The following is a 6,000-nucleotide window of genomic DNA, read 5'->3' on the forward strand; positions in this document are numbered from 1 at the left end:
TTTTTGGGGTCAGATACAATGGTAGGGTTCAAAGGTCTTCCAATGTTTGTTGATAACATGGTGTTTCTGAAAAGTTCAAGATTGTGAATTGTATTCTTATTGCATGTCCAACTTGTGATTTTATTTTTATATAAAAAACAAGTTTTCATACCCATACTGTGTTGTCCATGAAAGCAGGAGTGTTTCCACGGCAGTGACCTGAGCGTGACCTGAGTCGCTGTAGAATGAAAGGGGTCAGAGTTTGGGATGTAGGAGCCGTCCATAGTGTACACCATGTTACCCAGTACCTCAACATTGTCTTTGTAACACTCACTCCCAGAATTCCCTGAATATTACACAGCAAAGCGATGCATTAATTCATGAAAGGTGATTCATAATCATATGTTTCTATATAACTGCATTGACCTCCCAACATTCTGTACTTGTGATTGGCTATAGGCTAGGGGATATATTTTGTTTTAATTAGGCAAATCAGTTAAGAACAAGTTCTTATTTACAAAGACGGCCTACCCCAGTCAAACCCGGGCGACGCTGGGCCAATTGTGCCCCGCCCTATGGGACTCCCAATCACAGCCGGGATGTGATACAGCCTGGATTCAAACCAGGGACTGTAGTGGCACCTCTGGCACTGAGATGCAGTGCCTTAGACCACTGCGCCACTCAGGAGCTATCAAAACCACAACCTTTCCAGAAATCCATTGCAAAAGAAAGAAGTGTGCTGAAGGTGTGATAGTGTTGGTCTTGGTTTGTATGATAGTGTTGGTCTTGGTTTGTATGATAGTGTTGGTCTTGGTTTGTATGATAGTGTTGGTCTTGGTTTGTATGATAGTGTTGGTCTTGGTTTGTGTGATAGTGTTGGTCTTGGTTTGTATGATAGTGTTGGTCTTGGTTTGTATGATAGTGTTGGTCTTGGTTTGTATGATAGTGTTGGTCTTGGTTTGTATGATAGTGTTGGTCTTGGTTTGTATGATAGTGTTGGTCTTGGTTTGTATGATAGTGTTGGTCTTGGTTTGTATGATAGTGTTGGTCTTGGTTTGTATGATGGTGTTGGTCTTGGTTTGTACAGTGCCTTGCGAAAGTATTCGGCCCCCTTGAACTTTGCGACCTTTTTCCACATTTCAGGCTTCAAACATAAAGATATAAAACTGTATTTTTTTGTGAAGAATCAACATCAAGTGGGACACAATCGTGAAGTGGAACGACATTTATTGGATATTTCAAACTTTTTTAACAAATCAAAAACTGAAAAATTGCAAAATTATTCAGCCCCCTTAAGTTAATACTTTGTAGCGCCACCTTTTGCTGCGATTACAGCTGTAAGTCGCTTGGGGTATGTCTCTATCAGTTTTTCACATCGAGAGACTGACATTTTTTCCCATTCCTCCTTGCAAAACAGCTCGAGCTCAGTGAGGTTGGATGGAGAGCATTTGTGAACAGCAGTTTTCAGTTCTTTCCACAGATTCTCGATTGGATTCAGGTCTGGACTTTGACTTGGCCATTCTAACACCTGGATATGTTTATTTTTGAACCATTCTATTGTAGAATTTGCTTTATGTTTCGGATCATTGTCTTGTTGGAAGACAAATCTCCGTCCCAGTCTCAGGTCTTTTGCAGACTCCATCAGGTTTTCTTCCAGAATGGTCCTGTATTTGGCTCCATCCATCTTCCCATCAATTTTAACCATCTTCCCTGTCCCTGCTGAAGAAAAGCAGGCCCAAACCATGATGCTGCCACCACCATGTTTGACAGTGGGGATGGTGTGTTCAGCTGTGTTGCTTTTACGCCAAACATAACGTTTTGCATTGTTGCCAAAAAGTTCAATTTTGGTTTCATCTGACCAGAGCACCTTCTTCCACATGTTTGGTGTGTCTCCCAGGTGGCTTGTGGCAAACTTTAAACAACACTTTTTATGGATATCTTTAAGAAATGGCTTTCTTCAGGCCACTCTTCCATAAAGGCCAGATTTGTGCAATATACGACTGATTGTTGTCCTATGGACAGAGTCTCCCACCTCAGCTGTAGATCTCTGCAGTTCATCCAGAGTGATCATGGGCCTCTTGGCTGCATCTCTGATCAGTCTTCTCCTTGTATGAGCTGAAAGTTTAGAGGGACGGCCAGGTCTTGGTAGATTTGCAGTGGTCTGATACTCCTTCCATTTCAATATTATCGCTTGCACAGTGCTCCTTGGGATGTTTAAAGCTTGGGAAACTTTTTGTATCCAAATCCGGCATTAAACTTCTTCACAACAGTATCTCGGACCTGCCTGGTGTGTTCCTTGTTCTTCATGATGCTCTCTGCATCTTTTAACGGACCTCTGAGACTATCACAGTGCAGGTGCATTTATACGGAGACTTGATTACACACAGGTGGATTGTATTTATCATCATTAGTCATTTAGGTCAACATTGGATCATTCAGAGATCCTCACTGAACTTCTGGAGAGAGTTTGCTGCACTGAAAGTAAAGGGGCTGAATAATTTTGCACGCCCAATTTTTCAGCTTTTGATTTGTTAAAAAAGTTTGAAATATCCAATAAATGTCGTTCCACTTCATGATTGTGTCCCACTTGTTGTTGATTCTTCACAAAAAAATACAGTTTTATATCTTTATGTTTGAAGCCTGAAATGTGGCAAAAGGTCGCAAAGTTCAAGGGGGCCGAATACTTTCGCAAGGCACTGTATGATAGTGTTGGTCTTGGTTTGTATGATAGTGTTGGTCTTGGTTTGTATGATAGTGTTGGTCTTGGTTTGTATGATAGTGTTGGTCTTGGTTTGTATGATAGTGTTGGTCTTGGTTTGTATGATAGTGTTGGTCTTGGTTTGTATGATAGTGTTGGTCTTGGTTTGTATGATAGTGTTGGTCTTGGTTTGTATGATAGTGTTATCAGTTTTAAAGAACCAGACATGTCTGACTAATTATACTATGGAACTGTATGTGGAAACACTGACACTACGAAACTGGCTATTGTGTTTCAACACAATAAAAGCTGTGGAATGAAGACTGTTACTGGTATATATGACTTGGCTGCAGGGTATGGGCATGTGCCACTAGGGATCACTTCACATGCCACTGTACACCTTAAAAAGAGATCAAGAGGAGATATTCATCTATAGATGAAGGACACAACTCTGCAGCCACTCTCCAAGCAACTTTTTGCATTGACCAGTAGCAGTGCGTTCTTTCAGCACGCTGAAGAGGATGGAGAAGTCTGCAGAATCTATAGCGCTGAAGTAGGACCTGCAACTGCTTTGCTCAGCCTTTGAGTCGCTGGAATGAAATTAACTATGAACACGGTCTAATACAAATGAGTTAACAAAACATTCCCTTAACCCAGTGATCTACACATCACTCATACTGTATTTCCAGGTAGTTCAGTTACATTAGTCTGGATTATTATACATTATTTTAATGTAAAGATGACAAGCAGGAAAAGATGACAAACAGGAAGAGATGACAGAGGAAGAGACGACAAAGAGGAAGAGATGGGGAAGAGATGACAAAGAGGAAGAGATGACACACAGGAGGAGATGACAAACAGGAGGAGATGACAAACAGGAGGAGATGACAAAGAGGAAGAGATGACAAACAGGAAGAGATGAAAAAGAGGAAGAGATGACAAACAGACAGAGATGACAAACAGGAAGAGATGACAAACAGGAAGAGATGACAAACAGGAGGAGATGACAAACAGGAAGAGATGACAAACAGGAAGAGATGACGAACAAGAGGAGATGACAAACAGGAAGAGATGACGAACAAGAGGAGATGACAATGAGTTGACAAACAGGAAGAGATGACAAACAGGAAGAGATGACAAACAGGAAGAGATGACAAACAGGAAGAGATGACAAACAGGAGGAGATGACAAACAGGAAGAGATGACAAACAGGAAGAGATTACAAAGAGGAAGAGATGACAAACAGACAGAGATGAAAAACAGGAAGAGATGACGAACAAGAGGAGATGACAAACAGGAAGAGATGAAGAACAAGAGGAGATGACAATGAGATGACAAACAGGAAGAGATGACAAACAGGAAGAGATGACAAACAGGATGATATTTACTTGTAATAGAGTAGCATGTTTAAGAGATAATCTGCAAAGTTCAGGTAGAGGTTGTCTTTCAGTAAATTGTACATGCAGGTCAACTGTGGAGAAATGAGTCAATCATGTCCAAAATGTATTAGCTAAGTGATGTTCATAAGTGATGTCGAGACCATAACAGTCTCCTGAGAAAAGGTCAGGAGAGCTCTGGGGATCAGTATGGCCACGGCATCAGGTATGTTTACAACCAACGCGTTGGGGTTTTGATTGATGATGATTATCTAATAGGGAATGACAGTGGAAAGACAACTATTTTGTTATAACAAAGAATGTGTCCCTTCGTCATGTTGAGGAATTTAGGTGCAAATACAGTATCTTATATCAGTGTGACCCACAAAACTGTTACTGTAGCCAGTACAACATCCTCAGATCCACCTGGTACCTTGCTGATGTAGGCTTCCTGAACAATATGTTGGGCAGCCAGCATGTTGGTGACAAACAGAGCTCTGGGATGCTGTCAACAGCTCAGTGGCTGAGATGTTCATTATCATTGCTGACAAAATGCCCCCAAGGACAGTGCCCAGTGAGATCAGGGAGGAGGCAGTGTTTTATCTGTCAATGAAATAGTAATCAGATCAGGCTCAATCAAGTGTGATTATAGGCTAATTTAAGTGTGATTATCAATTACAAATATTTGTTATTTTATTAACCCATTGCGACACAGGGAGACGTTTTATATTTTCTTATCAAACAGACTTTGATCCATCCAAACAATGCAGTAGAACATCGGAGTCAAAATAGAAGGCTGAGACTATGATTCTATGAGTATAAAGGAGATGGCGCCCTCACCTGGAAGCCTCCGGTAGTGATGACTGCACTGGCCTGGCCCAGGTTCCAGGCACTCACAGAGCTGAGCGTTGACAGGGACGACACAAGCACTGAGGACGAGACCGAGGAGATCTGGGCGGTGGCCCGGCCAGTGCTGCTGTTCCCCATAGTTACCGTTAGACAACAGTGCAGTAGATTCATGCCGGGAAAACATTGTTATGTCTTGAAGCAAAGTAGGGTTGAGGACATATCATGAGCAGTGTCGACCAGTCATTCAGGGCTGTTTGGATCCCCATATTTTTAGCAAAGAAATGTACTTTGTTTTTGTTTTGGAGGGATGCCTGTTCTGTTTGTTATTTTGGCATTAATACATGTCACTTATCAATTTGAAAACAATGTAAAAAAACATAAATACAAATTACTGAGTTAATAAAGCCTTTTTTGCTTTCTTGAGTAAGGCAGCTCCACAATGGAGGTGGTTCAGCCTAGCTCAGTGCTTTCTGTGGTGGTGGGGCAGCCAGCGGTAAATATGGAGCGTAGGGTTTGGTAATGTTCTCTAGTTGCGCCGTGATTGGCTCAGTGTTCTATCACTCATTGGGACACCACGGACACCATGTCAAATCTAAGGGTGAGATCTAAAATTCAAGCCCCTTGGGTGCTGCCATAGAGTTACATTAGAAGTGCCCGTCCAAGAAGTCTCAAGGTCATTGGCCACAGATAAAATGACGTCAAATCTACAGTAGCTTTGATTGGACTGATCATGTCAACATCATACTTTCAAAATCTTAGCTAGCAGTCATCATCATAAATCAAATCAACAATCTACTGGCAAATCCTTTTTAATCCTTGTCATATGAAGAGAAATAATGAAGAGAAATTACAGATAAAACGTATTGGTGCTCATCGGCCATTTCACAAACATTACACAACAAGTTGGAAATTGCAAATTTAACAATGAGTGGTTTGGAAGGAATCAGTGGCTAACTGCAGGCTTTAGTTTGCTATTCAGGGGAGAGGGTGTGTGGTCCCAATTCTAGGTTTAAGGTAATTTTTTCCAAGTTTAAAATGATAGACATTCAACATCGGCCGTGCTGTTAATCCTGCGAGATTTCTGCCGCGCTCAAAACA

The sequence above is a fragment of the Oncorhynchus mykiss genome, chromosome 25, assembly GCF_013265735.2.
Source record: "Oncorhynchus mykiss isolate Arlee chromosome 25, USDA_OmykA_1.1, whole genome shotgun sequence".
In the NCBI taxonomy this organism is placed as follows: Eukaryota; Metazoa; Chordata; class Actinopteri; order Salmoniformes; family Salmonidae; genus Oncorhynchus; species Oncorhynchus mykiss.